Source organism: Kryptolebias marmoratus, linkage group LG13 (genome assembly GCF_001649575.2).
Source record: "Kryptolebias marmoratus isolate JLee-2015 linkage group LG13, ASM164957v2, whole genome shotgun sequence".
In the NCBI taxonomy this organism is placed as follows: domain Eukaryota; kingdom Metazoa; phylum Chordata; class Actinopteri; order Cyprinodontiformes; family Rivulidae; genus Kryptolebias; species Kryptolebias marmoratus.
In genome coordinates, this window is record NC_051442.1 from 801,037 (window position 1) to 817,952 (window position 16,916).

The following is a 16,916-nucleotide window of genomic DNA, read 5'->3' on the forward strand; positions in this document are numbered from 1 at the left end:
TTTGTTGTCAGGAAGAATCGCACTCAGATTCACAAAGTTTATTTAAAAGTCCGGGTTACTGCTTCCTCTGGCTGCAGAAACAGAAAATAAAACTAGACAGACACTGGTGCGTTGTCCTTTAAAGCCCGACAGGAAGTGGGAACTTCTTTTTGTAAAGATCTAAGCTAGAAATACTGACATAATGATATATAAACTAAAGAAAACTAAGATGTTAAAGCTGCTGCCGGTGGCTCGGTAGGGTCACCACGGTAACCACACACGTGTGTCTGTTACTCCCTGACCGTAGCGATTCTTCATGACGAGTTAAGAGCCTCCACTTCCTGTTTTAAAGAGGAAACTCTGAGCTCAGATATGTCGCCGTCAGTCAGGGTTTCTGTGAACTCTGCAGTCTGGAGAGAGTCCCACAGCAGTGAGACACACTGGGTACAAAAATAACAACAAATACATCCGTTCTCATGTTTCTGTGACCCGTTTAAACTCTGACTGATGTTTCTGCTGGAAAGTCTGAGTTATTGAGCTCCAAACAGGACTGACTTTTACCTCTCATCCTGCCAAAATCTCACTGCTGTCAAGGTTGTAATTATTTGCAAAGTTCACCAACACGACATGATGTACTGTTTAAGAAAGTCATAGCCCTTTATTGCCGATCGAGCCGTGCATTTCCATGTATTTTTGTATAATTTGTTTAAAAGCTGTAGGAGGACTAATGAATCACATATTATGACAGAAACAGAAGAACAACAGGAGAACAGTAATAGGGAGGGTTCAATGCCACCCTTAAAAAAGCACAATCAATCAAACCAAACCCATTAATGCACTTTTTCCTCAATATTTCATCAGAGCTACCTTTGACAGATCAATCCTGCCCCAAATGGAGCCTGTAAATCTTTCTGCTCAAATGTCAACTACATTCTGATGAGTCAATAAATGGAGAAAGTGAAATCTGGAGCTTAGGACTGCATTTTATTCGCTGCCTGACTGCTGTCACTGCAATCCCACAGCTGTCAACTGTCACCAAGCAGCACAATTAAAGACCGATACTCTCCAGGTTCTGTAATCCATTCATCACATTTCATCAGGTGAAATCAACTAATTCCATCAATCATCTGCTTCACACTCTGTGAAATAAATATGCCTTTTAAAGCCATCTTGATTGGAGAAAGTCTCTATAAGACGTCACACGGAGCCAGTCTACTGCAAGCAGACGCCAATCAAATTCATTTAAAAAAGAAATAAAACACAGGGCTAAAATGATCATATCCACCTGACAGATAATTACGCTTCAGCTGCTTCTTTTGGAAAATAAACTGTTTAACTGCATCCGAAGCTGCCGTCTATAAAAGCCTTCAAATGGGTCAACCTGGTTGATGCTGTTTGTAATTTATTTCATATTACATCACTCATAACAGTTTTTACAATGATGGGGCTGTAAAAAAACAACTCCAGAGGAAATCTTTATCAGTCATAGTGAAGCCTTCTTCTTAAAGATCAATGACAAAAACTGAAGGTTTTTTAAATCATCTCAGACTTTATTTTCATGTCAGCTAACAATGTTTCAACACAGCCAATATCCCAATTATTGTGTGGGGCAGACATTTGTTTCCTTTGAGTGTGCTGAACTTCAGATCCTCCTTTCCCATTGGCTGATGTCTCCACAGGTAGAAGCCAATCAGCAGTGGAGGATAAAGGACCATCAGGACTATAGAGCTCCTTTTTTAAAGCTTTCTGACTTCCATCGCACTTAGTTTCTGTGTCAACCTCGGGTTTTGCAAACTTTGTGTAAAACGTATAATTCTGTTTTGTGTAAATCCAATTTCCTCATTGTTTTTTTTTTAATGAAGAGCTGCCATTTTTGTTGGGAACCTGTTTATGTTCCCAGTTAAGGAATGACTTACAGGTTTGTATGTTTTGTTTTCAGCTCCAAGTCGATTCATCCCTGAACCAAATGTTACCAACATTTATGGCCACCAGTCACCTCCTACCTAACCTAACGGTATTTATGAGTTAATCTACCAGAGTGCACGTTTGAACTGAAGATGAGTAGATTAAAAGTAGTTATTTTAAATGTCATTGTGTTTACTCAGGGTTGAGCATGTCGGCATGCAGCCCTGGATGATTTCTGAACAACAATTTAAAAATGCAGCTCTGTTCTGTGCATTAAGTGCATTTAGTGCGTTAATCATGCACTGCTGATAATTTGTTCCTGGCACAAGTGTATTTACGCAGCACGGCTCAGCGATTACAGAAGATGAAAATGTTTCTCCTTTTGCTGCAGGAAGAAAAGGGAACTTTCCTCAGCTGTCAGCAGAGATAAAATGAATGCATTAATGCACATGCAGCTGCAGTCATCACAGACCTGTTGCTGGTAAAAAAACCAAAACACTTCTCTTATTGTTTTCTCATTAACTCCACGAGGCGAGCCCTGAACGGGATCCTGCCTGCACCGGGGGTGACCCAATCATTAATATTCGTTACAAAGATAAACACTTTATGGTTTTAGAATAAAATATGAGTGCAAAGTGTACCTACCAAACATCCATTGGAAGGTATAAAATGGCAACCGCTGCATAAAAGTGGACATCGGGACAAACTAACAGTTTTCTTCTGGGAAATTTAAACTTTAGTTTTCAAGTTCAGGGTGTTTGATGTTCTGGTCTTGGCTCTCTCTAAAGCCTAAACACCTTTCAGTGTTTTAAAAAAGAAACAAAAAAGGATCAAATCAACACTTTAAATGCTAACATGCCCCCTCATTTTGGTCCTTTTTACTTTCTAAACCAGCCCGGAAAATGACCAGACGATAAGCTTCAGCTGCCCATTAACACCTTTTGTTTCCTCTGATCTTTACAGGCTCTTTCTAAACCTTAAAAAAGCTTTATTAAGTGAAAAAAATAACTTTTTTTTTTGCATAATACTGGTCTCATGACATTAAAATATCAGCTTTAGCAGGTAGTCTCTGTCACATCAGAAACCTTTCAATCACTAATTGGATTCTGACTCAAATACAGCTGCTTTAATGATACTAAATGTTTTCAGCAGCACTCTGCACTTTTTTTAAATTTCCTATTATTCATCTCTTTTTAATTTCTCTTTTGAATCAGCTTTTTTCCTCAAGGCGACGATCCTGACGTGTACAGAAGAGCCAGCAGCTGGACCACCTGAAACCCACAGAGACGTCTAACTTCATCGTCCCTTTCTCCTGCGAGTTATTCCTCAACAAGCCTGATTAAATCTCTTCTCCAGACAAAGTGTTTGGACGGGCGCAGATCCAGTCGTTATTATTAAAGCTGAGAAACGTAATAAGGACACAAGTGAGGGGAGCTGTCAGTCAAACTGTCCATCACTCTGTCACAAAGGTCTCTGAGGGTAAACTGATGGTTCCTTTTGGGATTCAGTCAGCCTTCAGGGGTCTCAAACAGGAACTAATTACTAAAAAAACAAAACATTTATTATCACACTGATAATCAAAGCCATTCATTCCTTTAAAGGTAACATTTAAGCTAACATGTTAGCAAATATACTGAGAATAAAGGTTCCACTTGAGCAGAACTCCATGACAATGAGACATGTTTTAATAAAAGATGAGACTTTATTTTTCCCAACCAAAAGGGTTCGAGTGCTGAACTGGAGCCCAGATCTCACTGGCCTGCGACAGTCTGCAGGAAATACCAATACCTCCAACTCAGACGGAGCTTTCCACCTTTATCCAGCATTATCTTTTTTTCAAGAAGGCAATGAAACTAATTTAGTCTATTTAAAACAAGCTCCTTCATTAAAGCGTTTGCTCTTCGGTGAATGGCAGCTCGTCCAGCCCACCTGGTGCATTTTAGTGATTTTAGGCAATAAAAGCTTTTAGACCACAAATTTTGACATATTCAAAAAGAATAAACTGAATTTAATAGAACTTAATTTACGAATTTTGTTTTGAAAAGCTGCACCAACAGACGAGTAAAACCTCCAGTTTAACCTGCGTCCCACCGACTCGGCGCAGCGACAACGTGCTGCAGGTTCCTGACGGTGAAATAATGTCTGAAGGGCTGCACAGGGTCAGAGTCACACGATGAGGACACGACAGGCCTTCACCGCCGAAGCACGGCAATAAATCAGCCCATTAGCTATTAACCATTAGGAAATTGATTCAGGTAAAACTTCTGCCCTGCATGGGTTGATTCTTTCACAGCGTTCCTAATGACAGGCAGTGAGATTAAACAGGGAACATTTGCATTGCATGTACGGCCCATTCATGGAGTGATCGGGGGAGCATCAAAAGGTTACTGTGTCCAATTATAAATGGTTAATCTGACCAGAACAAACTGGAATACAGATTCACTGGTTTACAAAAAAAAAAAATGGCAAGGCGATTAATCAGTTTAATGAGAGGCAGCTGATGTCGACAACCACATTAGTTATTATTAGAATATAAACTCCGGGACAGAGAGAGGGGTCTAAAACCTCCCGGAGGTCAGGGTCAGACAGCAGAGGAGTCTGAAACCAGTCAGGAGTCCCACCAAATGCTGGCAGAAGAAGCGTACATTAATTAAACAAATCAGGTTGAAATAATTATCATCCTGCGTTCAGACTGTCTCCTCAGTTAAAGCAAGATCTGTTTGATAATAACATGTTAACTGAAACTCAGTCCAGTTTTAGTTTGGGTCACAGAGCCACTGCAGCAGCTCTCTGGCTAACAAACATTATTACAGCACTGGACAGGAAGCAGCATTGTGCATGGTTTAGATTCTGTGTGTCATAGTACTTTACATTTTATACACTTGTTGTGTAAAACACTGACCATATGCTGTACTTTTACCCAAAGACGCAGTTTCTCGTGCAACGCAACAGATTTTTATTTATTTTTTTAGTTCCTTTTGTTTATGCAGGAGGGACTTTCAATCCAATTAACCCCAAATTACAGTGGATTCAACACTGCATCCAAATCACCTTTCCAAGGTACTGGATTACTTCCCAGAAGCTTTGGTGAATCACCAAGGAGCAAAGCTGCCAAATGTTCCATCATGCATGGAAAGCATGGTGAAAATAAAGAAACAAACACAGAGACTCTGTGATGTGTGAGGCAGATTGATGGTTTCTTCCCTAAACTCGCAGAAAACCGCCTTCATGACACAAACCTGTCCCAAGTGATTTATTACATGTAAACTTTACCAGCACATCAGAAAATGATGCATTTGATAAAACAGAAAGGACATAATTTCATGTCTCTGCCTGCTTTACTGTAAACATGAACACAGTCAGCTTGGGATTAATTGAATTAAAGTAATGTAACACAGTAATGCACACACTGTTGTTCTGTGACAGACACAACACTGAGTCCAATCAGAACAAAACCTGAAGAGAAATTAACCCTGCAGCGTTCTGTTAATCCTCTCTAATTATTAAAATCCTGACAAAATGCACATTTTCTTGAGAAGGAGAGTGTGGGCGGCAGTGGCTCAGGAGGTAGGGGTTTGTCTTGTGATCGGAGGGTTGCTGGTTCGAACCCCCGCTCTGGCTGTCTCAGCCGTTGTGTCCTTGGGCAAGACACTTCACCCGCCTTGCCTACTGGTGGTGGTCAGAGGGCTCGGTGGCGCCGGTGTGATGGCAGCCTCACTTCTGTCAGCCCGCCTCAGGGCAGCTGTGGCTACGATGTAGCTCACCACCATCAGTCTGTGAATGGGTGAATGATTGTAGTGTAAAGCGCTTTGGGGTCCTTGGACTAGATAAAGCGCTATATAAGTGCAAGCCATTTACCATTAAAACATGTAGGAGAAAAAGCAAACAAAGAAAAGAGGCTGGATATTCCAAATCAAGCCAGTTTAATTATCTTTAATCAATCGGCTGCTGTTTTTTTATTTCCTCTTCCTCTTCTTTCTTATAACTCTGTTGCTTGTGTGAGGCTCAGGGTGGATCGTGTTCGTGCACTCGGACGTATTTAAAGCCGTCCGGTTGCAGCCTGACCGCTCAGGACTGAATTTAACAACAAGCGTGAACGGGGCTTCATAAAGACTGAAAGTTTATCTGTCATTACTTTGAGTAATCGTCTATTAAATCAATATGTTCACAGTGGTTTTAATTAGGATGCCGTTAAAAGTGAGACTTGATTAATAATAAGAAAACTTTACTGTTTAATTCAAACGGCACAACTGAAGGCATACAAATGAAAGATGTGGGGAAATAAAGTCAACAGAAAAGCACTGATAAATAAAATCTGCCTGAGAAATAAAAGTGGAAGGATTTCCATGAGAGAGGAAGACAGTCCCTGAACTGAGTCACACACAGACGAGGAACAGAAATGAAGTGACTTTTAGTCACCGTTAACGTGGCAGCACTCATATTGTGTTCAGTCAAAATCACAAAATCACATCCTGTCGAGCAGCTGCTGCTGTCGACTGCTGTAAAAATATCCCTCGGGGTATTGTTAGCTGTGGAGAGTCATTTTCAGCCTGAACAACAGTCTGCCAGCCTCTACCTGAAAGCTGAAGTTCTCTCTTTGATACGGCTGTCGAGCTGCTGAAAGATGAAAACCAGCGACGATTCATTTACTTGCCTGGAATTTGATTATTAATGTCTGCTTTGCTTGGTTTACCACATTTATTATTAATAATACATATATATAAATAAAATTCTGGACAGTTTCCCACCTTGTGTTGTGTCTGTAAAGCCTTTCCACTAAAAATGATAATAGTTGAGTGCAACAAAGATGATTAGTTGTTGACTGAATGCAATTTCAAGGTTCTCCGTATTCATGCCCAGGAAAGAACCGTCCCAATTTGTTGATTTAGCATTTTGTGACATGGTTCTCATACTCAATGAGTTACTCAAATTGTGTAATGATAATTATTCTGATTCATCTGTGGGTGAGGTGGTTGGGTCTACAAATAAAGATACGATGCATCCCATCATCTCATCGTTGGACTGATGGATTATTTCCAGTATTTTGGGTGGTGTTCTTCTCTGTCGTGCATGTTTTACTGGTTCTTTTCTGTTCTGAGAGTTAAAATATGACCAAAGCAGCGTTTGAGTAGGGTGATCAGATGGAGCCGCTGCTCCTCCTCACCAAACACAAGTTGGTCGAGGGGATTCGGGAATCTGATTAGGTTTGGATGTTTTCCAGATTCCTCTGAGAGGAAACTGAACGGAGGGGTAATGGATCCATTCTGCTGCAGTTTGCTGTGGTAGTAGCTGAGAGTCATCCCCAAGACATGCTCAAAGTGCTAACAGACTGCATGAGATCTTTGTTTTAATCTTTGGTACGAAAGGCAGAGGACAAGGAACGCCACCATTTAACAAACCCAAATCAGTATAAAAACTCTTTTCTGTCGTTGAAATTCAGAAGGAAAACAAATTCTCACTGTAGTTCTGTATTTGTTACAATCTTCAGGCTGGAGTCTTTGCTGCAGGCTAAGAAAAACTTGCTTCACCTGTTTATTGATTTTATTTCCAGCGGTTGTTGTGTTGTTCTCCCACGATACATTGTTTTTGCTTCTCTTTGCAGTGTTCTGGTAATTGTAGTTTAAGATTTTACGTTTAGACGGTTTGTTTGAAACAAGCTAACCCGAGGCAGGGTTTAAGAAATCGGGACATTTTTTGTAATTAGGACAAACAACAGATGAGAAGCACAACACGGAGGGGAAACTGAGATGAGAAATAAAAGAAAGGGGAAAAGTGGCCACAGAGAAGAAGGATGCATTAAAGCCAATTTTCATTCATCATGACTGTCTTCTGTCTGCAGATCAGCAGACAGCTCATGGAGCAAGCCTGACACCAACATTCATCCTGAAGAATAAAACACCAGTCTCCATTTGGCTGAAATCAAAGCTTTCAGCTGACATACAAGGATTTTCTAATGATGCTTCCCTTTAGCCTCAATTTGCCAAACTGCCTCTCTTTTCCCAAGATAAAGCTGTTTAAACAGAATAACAAGCCCAAACATGCTCTCAGTCTCACTGCTCATCTGTCTCATTTTAATGGTTACTTGCTTTAACAATTGTTTCTGGTATTAAGACTGCTTCCACAAGGCTTGTCAAATGCCAAAAATGTTTCTTCCTGAGCAGCTCGGGATTCAATTTAAACCCCAGTTAAAGAGAAAAATATAAAATGAGTGAGAAAATCATCCATTTGTTGGTTTTATTCTGTTTATTCGTGGATGTAACAGGTCCAGCAGGGAAACCCTCACAGACCAGAGAGGATATTTAATCCCTCCAGAGAGTCCTGAGTCTGTCCCAGGTCCTCCTCCCTGAGGGACCCTCCAGTGGGACGTGTCCAGGAGGCGTCCTAAAGCCAGGATCTCACCGGGCTGTGAAAGATGGCAACTAGTTGGTGTCTCTAAAAGGCTTGTGGGGGTTAGTCATAGAAACACTTGTTGGGTGAATTTTAAACATGATCAAACAAACCTGTGCAACATTTTTCTTTCCTTTTTCAAAATAATCACTGTGTTACTGTGGGTGTCTCAGTGATAAATGATAATTATTTAAAAACTGGCCCAAATCTGCAGGTTTTTTATTTCTGAAGTGTACTCCAGTAGATTAAATCCTAAGGGTGGGGAGGTGCTGAGGTGGACGAAGGTGGGCAACGAGATAACGTGCACAAGCAAAAACACAGTTCTGCAGGACGTGCACGCAAAAATAAGCCACGATTTTCAAAAATTGTCTGCACAAATTGTGACTCGCTGGTTGAAAACACTTAGAATTCAAAGACTGCAGCAGAAAATTTGGCAATTTTCTTGCAACTTTAAGTCACCAACTAATCTCCAAGTGTTGCAGCCCGGTCCGATGCGACCCTGTGCCCTGTATAATATTATAAAACCTTAGTCCCTATGCAGGAAGATCATTTCTGCAGCTTTGATCCAGGATCTCGTTCAGTCATATTCCATATGAGGGTTAGAATGTAGACAGGAGCCTTGACTTTCAGCTCCGCAGCTTCTTCACCATGACAGACCAGAACCACGTCCTCATTCCTGAGGACGAGACCGATCCATCAGTCCGTCTCCTGCTCCATCCTGCCATGACTCCTCCGCTCAGGGCAAAGACTCACCTCTGATAGAGAAAAGCAGAATCAGCTAAACAACTCTTCCTTCAGCTCGTAAATCCAAGAATTCGAATTAAAACCGGTTCTCTCTCAATCCCCTCCTTTCCAGCTAACATGTCTGGACTTTCCAGGTGCTAATGAAGTCGGCCTCCCCGGAGAGAAGCACTGATCTCCGAAGTGCACTCTAATTAAAAGAGGAAAAAAACACTTGCTAAACATGATAACATGGTCCACCGCTTCAAACTGCCTCTCATGTAAAGCACCATTTTCACTCCGAGCCTTAAAAAAACAGCTTTATTAGAGAAACAAACTTAGCCAGAAAACATTAAACCAGAACGTGACCGGAGAGTAAAGAGTTGTTGGAAGAACACCTCCCTGTAAATGACACTGAACCGCACCGGGTCGTGCATTTTATTACACGGGCTTTGATTGAGGACAGGTGGAAGACAAAAATAAACTCAACAGAAAGACGACGTCACCGACTTCAAAATGAATCCTGATGGAGCAAAAACTGAAACCAGACTCTTCATTTTAAGGATTACAGATTGAAAACAGGACAATTGTCACCACTGATTTCAAACCAAGTCTTTTGTTTTACAGTCATAAAGAGGGATTTGCAACTTAAAACAAAAAGCCTGTGAACGTTTGTAGAAACTATATCAAAGAAAACAACATCTGCCAACAGATACTTTGCACCAACACACCTTCCAGCACCTTACAGCAGATTTATTTCAGTTCAGTTTAGTTTCATAGCAGAAATCCACAATAATCCAGGCCCCCAAACAAAAAAAACGCAAAATAAAAATCAGTTCAAGTCAATTTCTTGTGGTCCAATTTAACACAATTGTAATACAGTTTTGTCCAATTATTCTCTGATTTAATCTGATTATTTTCAAATTAAGTTTCCAGTTTAGGTACGGCTCCATATTTAAAAACCAAAGAAAGACAAGTTGATTAAAAAAGAAATATAAGAATACTTTCTTGTGATTTTAGGATCAATTTTTAGAAAATTACAGAGACAGTCATCTCTGCAGATGGACTTTAGCCACAAGCTTCCTTTCTGTTCAGAGATGAAAAACAAAAAGGCAAATTAGTATTTTTTTAAGTTTACAGAGGACAAAAACCAACAAAATACTGTTATTATTTCCACACTGATGCCAGCACTTTAACACCAAGTGTTGCCACATTACTCCATTTCCTCAAAAGATAAATTCCACAGAATTCGTTTAATGTTTGAAGATGTTTTTAACTTTGAACAGCAGTCTATGGGTGTTAATAAGTGTCAAAGTCTCTCGGATGCTGCAGGTCCTTGATATCTGGGCCACAGTCGGACCTCTGCAGCCCTGAAGTGTGTCTGCGGTCCTCGGCTGTCCTCTTCTTCAGCAGCATCACATAATGAAGCGTGTGCCTGCTCACCTACATGGTCGGACATGCAGATGACAGATGGCGAGCAGAGAAATCCATGGAGAAAGTAGTCCATTAGCTGAGCTAACCTTGAAACTATCGGGGAGGTTGGGAAGCCGGAGCGAGCCAGTTCTTCCCTGCAGGGAGAGCGAGAGCTGAACATCCTCCCTGCATGGGCTGCGGAAATTCAATTACAGTCTAATGAAGAGTGAGCTGACCTCCCTGCGCCGTGGCCGCCCCGCAGCCTCCCGCTCTCATCCTTCTCACCCAGCTGAAGCTCATTATTTACTGGAGCAGGGCAGGTTAGCAAGGCTACCTGCTTCCACCGAGCATCTGTGACCCTGTTTAAGGTGGACTGGTTTTATCTCCGTCACCTCCTTTTGAAGGCCTTACAGAAACCCGGTTTTATCCGACGGGCCTGACGGGCCTGTGGGTTACAGATCCCAGCTCAGTCCAACCAAATCACAGCAAAAATCATCTCAAGGGGATTTACAGAAACAGTCCTGTCCAAATCAGTCCACTTTATTTCAGTTTCAACCAAAACGATCCAGTTTCGTCTGAATTTAATAGTTAAATTCAACATTAAATTCAAATAAATTAAGTTCAGTATAGCCTGAATTATATTTACCGTATATCTAATCATAAATCAGTCCAATCAGCCTAAAACAACTTTAATTACATTCAATGTTATTAAAGTTACATTCCTACATACAATTACCACAATTCAGTTCAATCCCATTATGATACAGTCAAACTAAATGTAGACAATATTAATAAATTACTAATAAAAATGCTAAATTAGAAAAGGCTAAAGAAAGGGACTGCAGACAACGTTCCTCTGGATCCTTCCTGAGTGGCGTCAGACAACTCAAAGTTCAATTCAAATTTAATTATTTTAAGGTGTTTACTCCTAAAAGAAGGTGCAGGTGATAAGTTCAAACCTTTAATGGTTAATATTTTTATTTCTGGTCTTCCTTTTTAATTCCAGCACCATTTAAATCAACTTCCTGTATAAAGAATAAGCACTTTTCCATAATAAGGGAGGAAATATTTACTTACATGATGATTAAATCTGTAAAAAAAAGATGAGTGTTTGTTTTCATGGCAACTATTTAACCAAGTTTTGAATTCTCACTCCTGCAGCTGAACTATTCAGGTTAAAGTTTAGTTTCTTTGCCACTAAAGTATTTATTTGCTAACTTTCAGGTCTTTAAGCTGAACCAGAAACGATCAAACACGAAGAATGGTCCTGCAAAAAGAGGCATGCTGATATTAATATCTATAATCGGCCTTTTAATACAGTTTCTTGGATCTCTGCTCTGTTTTTTATTCCACAGTGAAGGTGCCATTTTTAATTCCCATCTATTAGAGTTCAAAGTCAACTTGATTCACTTATAAAGGGTGAATAATATAATTGCCTCATTTCATTCCTTTTTTCCATTTTCTCTCAGCTCTCCGCTGCTCTTTGAATGCTGTTTAATGCCTCTTGAGTAAATTAATTTCCCAGCCTCGTTTATCTTCTGCCTCCTTGCGACGAAATACTTTCACCTTCCTGCAAAAACACGATAACGACCATCATCATCATCACGTCTTGGCGACCGAGTTCACGGGACTAATTAAATATTAAATACTACGAAAAGCAATAATTAAAACACAATAATGTCTCATTTCTTCAGCACTAATTGCATGCTCCCATTTTAATACAATTCTATTGTTTTGCTCTCATGAATCCAGCCGGGAACGAAGTGATCGATCTGGAGTCCGAACCGGGTTTCCACAACGGGCCGACGGGAAGAACCGCCGCAGAACGGATCCACCTGGACTCACAGCTCAACTGGTTTAATAAAGAAATGTGTCTGAACACAGTAACAAACCAGAAATGAGGTCAAAACTGACAAAGTTAAAGAATGCAGCTGCTTTTGTGCTAAACTAGGATTTTAGATAAAAAACTCCTTTTAACCTATAGCTTTAAGGGCAGAAGGTCCTGCCAGGAGGATTCAAGATGGCCACCACCGCTAACTCAAGGATTCAAGGAAACTTTATTGTCATTCGCATCACATGTGGTACATGAGGTGGAACGAAATTGTGAACCACGGTCCCAGCTTACATCCAATATAAATTAAAAAAAAATATAAAACATAAAAAAAAAATAAACATAAAAAAGATAAGGTAAAAGGTATGAGCGGTAGCAGCACATGAACAATATAAGAGGAGTGCATTTCCTATTGTAGCAGCAAGGATAAATATGAATATATGAATAGGAGATAAAGTGTCCAAGTGCAAATAAAGTGTCTTAGTGTGGAGTGTTAGTGTCTTTGAAAGTGTCAGTGCAGTGTGTGTGAAGAGGTGGAGTTTGTGAGTCTTACAGCTTCTGGAATGAAGCTGTTTCTCAGTCTGGTTGTTCTGCACTTGATGCTCCGCAGCCTCCTGCCAGAGGGGAGCAGGACAAAAAGTGAGTGTGCAGGGTGAGTTGGGTCCTTCATGATGCAGGTGGCCCTTTTCCTACATCTGGAGGTGTAGATGTCTGTGGTGGTGGGGAGGCTGACTCCAACAGTCCTCTGTGCAGCCTTCACCACCCTCTGCAGAGCTTTCCTGTCTGCGGCAGACTGACCATAGCGAGTCAAATGAAGTCTGGTAGTAGCTGAGAGTCACCCTGAAGAGATGCTCTGAGTGCTGACTGATCAAATAAGGTCAACTCTGTCTGTTAGCAAAATATCTCATAAACCACTGGGCAGATTTTAATTGGCAATAAAGCTCCAACTGATGTTGGATTATATAATTCGTTAAGTTATTGTCAAGATTTGACCAAACCAGGAATGCATTCATCAAATTACTGCTGCCTTTGAGTTTTAAATGGCTTTTTGCTGACTGCCTGGAAAGAAACGGAGCAGAGGAAGAAACTATTTAAAGCACTTTAAATCAAAACAAAGCAAGAACGGTTCGGGAGTCTCGGGTTTCTGGGGATCCATGGCAGAGCATTAGCAGGAGGTGGACACGTGAAAAACTGCAGCGGGAAAAATCACTGGTCGTCTCAGTCTGTGGTCAGACGATGCTAACACATGTCATCCATCTTTAATAAAAACATATTGATTTATTGATTGGCTTTAAGAAGCTCAGTTTTTACTATTAATAATTGAACATACTTTCAGAACAATAAGAGCTCATGTTCAGCTTATTTTATTTTTTATTGTTCTTAATAACTCCTCTTTAGCCTCCCAGCAGCCTCCTCTCAGTGTGCAACAAAATTGTTAATAATATATAAAAAACACTGTGCAGCATTTTAATATGTTCCCAGCAGAGCGTGCACGTGACTCTGCTCAGCCAGAAACCTTAGAAATACTGTGATGGATCGTTGTAATACATAGACGTTTAGTAAAAAAAAAAAAAGATAATATATTTTGGACCAAAAGCAATGAGTTTAAGCTACAAAAATCAGTTTTTAATCAGAGCCCAGCAGGTGTTAAAGCTGCAGAAAATCCTATGATGGATTTCTTGCTCCATGACCACTGAATGATGTAGGATTGAAACAAAAGACACTGAAAGCTGACGTTAAACGTGGTTTTTCATTGAGTTCAGTCTGAAAGAAAAGGAGCAGCAGTCCCAGAACTTTTGATGATCTGATCCATCAAAGATTGGACTGATTGCAGAAAGCACAGAAAACAGGCTGAATGCTGACTCAGCTGTTTCACAGTTATGTTACAGTATTTTCCTGCAGTGATGTAATCGAAAATCTCATATCAAACGATGCCTCATGTCGCGTCTTTATTTAAACCTTTATAACAACAAATGATTGCCGATGCGTTTAGGGGTGATCTGTAAATCCCAGTTCCAGGGTTTTGGCCTCCCTGGAAGACAGCAGGTTTCAGTGTTTGTGGGATCTCTGAGTCACGGTTCTGCCTGGATAAACTCGCAGCGAGCGAGGATGACATCACTCCACTTTACTTCAGTCTGCTCGGAGCGGCCTGAAGATTCGTTTGGCTTTAAGTGGAGTCAGAAATCCCACCTTTTCAGAGGCTCAACTGACATCTGTCATTATTCTACAACACTTCAAGGTTATTAATCATCACAGCTTTCATATTTTAACAACAGAACTCTGATCTATTTTTGTAGTTGTTAAAGTTTCCTGCTCAAGTTTTTTTTTAACAATGAGATTCTGAGCCAACAGACGGGAACAAAGAGGTCTAAAACAGACTGATGAAGTTCTGAAACATCCCACAAAAGTCACGATATTTGAGCATGAAAGTGCAGCAGAGAGACAGTTCACACACGGAGGAGGAGGAGGAGGAAAACCTGAACTATAAATGCTTATTCTTATGGAAAAAAAACAAAAAAATATTTGTTGTTTACCTGAACAAAAATCAAAAATCAGCCTTCAGTCTCGTTTCAGTCGCTTTAATCATGATTTTACAACAAAGACTCATTTATCTCTGCGACTGTTGGAGAGCAGTTTGAAACAAAAAACTGCAGAACACTTTCAGTTCAAGTCTCAGTGAATTTGTACCCCTGACATGTTTGTGCAAATCACACAAATGTCCCACAAACTCGCAGCATTATTTGGGTCAGAATTTGACAGGAAGTCTAAAGAACGACCTGTAAAAATCCCACCACTTCTCTCCAGTGAAGGCTGTCGTCCTACGAAGGTGGAGACATTTTCAGAACAAGTCATGAGACAAGATGTTTTTGTTGTTTCTTCCCTAGACATTACAGAAAGGAAGTCTTACTGTTCAACCAGGTATTCTGTGAGTCAGATCGGAATATCTGCATTAATTATGATATTAATGTTCTGAAACACAGCTCTGCTGCAAAGCTATAATTATCCAACACACTGCAGGAGCCGCTTACTAATTAGCACCTCAGAAAATAAAACTGCAATCTGAAAAAAAACAACTTTTTATCAATCCTTTATCGTCCGGGTGTCAGCGGCGAGCATTACTGCATTCGGGCTCCGAGACTTTTCATCAGCATGACAGGAAGTGACAGATATGAGCGTGTAGCTCGCGCTGCGGCATCATGGGTACAACAGCTGACAGCAGTAATTTCTTCTTGAAGACCCAATCAGAAACCCTCTCCTACCCAGAATCCTTTTTACCTTCAGTACATTATTTCATATCTAAGAAAACGGAGAAGAGGACAGGAAATTCTGCACGGTGCGACGGCCATGAACCCAGCTTCCTGCTGAATATCTTGTTCTCACATCCACTCACAGCCTCGCTGATAACGCTGCACTTGTCCCTTGATTTATTATGCAAGAGTTCAAAGCTGCAGCTTAACTCCAAAGTTCAAACCGATTAAGCTGCCGGCGCAGAGAAACTCTATTATTCTTCTGCTAACCTCGCTCACACCAGCAGGGTCGCGTCATCGCGGTCCGCTCGCAGCTTCACAGGAGCCCGGCGTGGACTTTTATTCTTCTGAGATCGTATCAGCAGAGTTTAATCACAACGTATTACTGATAACAACAGTTTCTAAGAGATAAAAGGTTCATGTGACAAATCAGGTTCAGAGAGAGTTCAGCAGAAAACTGATTTACTAATAAATGAGAAATTTATTATTAGCAAATATTAGCCTTCTTATTTAGATCACTATGACTTCCACTTTAATTAGTTTCCTTTTTGGTCAAACTGATGCTGTTTTAAATGTTTACAGCTTTATAACTGCATGTAAAAAAAGACTTAATTTGACTTTTTCCACCATTTTTTAAACCTGATTATTTAAACTTTGCTCAATATCTGGACTGGTGTCTGACATTTAGAAATGCTGGTAAAGATGGGGTCAGCTGACAGCGTCACTGTAAGAATAATAAACACTCAGCTGATTTTGTTTTACTTTGGATCTTTACTTTGAAAATAAGTAATCAGATTACATGTGGCAGTGTCCTTCCACAGAGGTGGGTGAAACATGAAACATATTTGATATATTTGAGTTTTTTCTCATCCAATATCTTAAATGAACATGTCCCAACTATCCAGAATAAAATTCAGTAGTAATCACCTCATTCAGTCAGAGTTAATCTTTTCTGAGGTGCTTCAAATGCATCACAGCTCCGTCCGCCCCCCTCCCATCCAGAAAACTCAGGTAAAATTAATGTTTCCACATGTGAAGTTCATGTGTTTTTTCTGTAAAGAGGAGGAATCGTTCCTCTGCAGGTTTTGTTTTTCCTCCATGAGAAGGAGGATCATGAAGTTTATGGGAGTCAGATCATCACCATCAAAACTAGAGAAATTGCATTTCCTGCGAAAATGCAGTGTGAATGCTTTTTTTGCTGAATGATTTGACTGAAAGCTGCTGAAGAAGCTGAAACTAGGCGGAACAAACCCTTAAGACTGCAGAAAAATGCTTAAAAATAACAGAATAATCCTTAAAAATAACAGAACAATCCTTAAAAATAGCAGAATGATCCTTAAAATTGCAGAACAATCATTGAAACAGCACAAGAATCCTGAAAAATAGCTGAAAGAACCTTGAAAACATCCCAAAAAGCAGAACAGAACCTAAAA

At 40.3% G+C, this 16,916-nt stretch overlaps 1 protein-coding gene across 3 annotated transcripts in view; it reads right to left on the reverse strand.

The window, feature by feature from the left end:
• Positions 1–16,916, reverse strand: part of LOC108245654 (polypeptide N-acetylgalactosaminyltransferase 10) — a 65,184-nt gene that overhangs the window by 17,129 nt on the left and 31,139 nt on the right. The window lies entirely within an intron of this gene.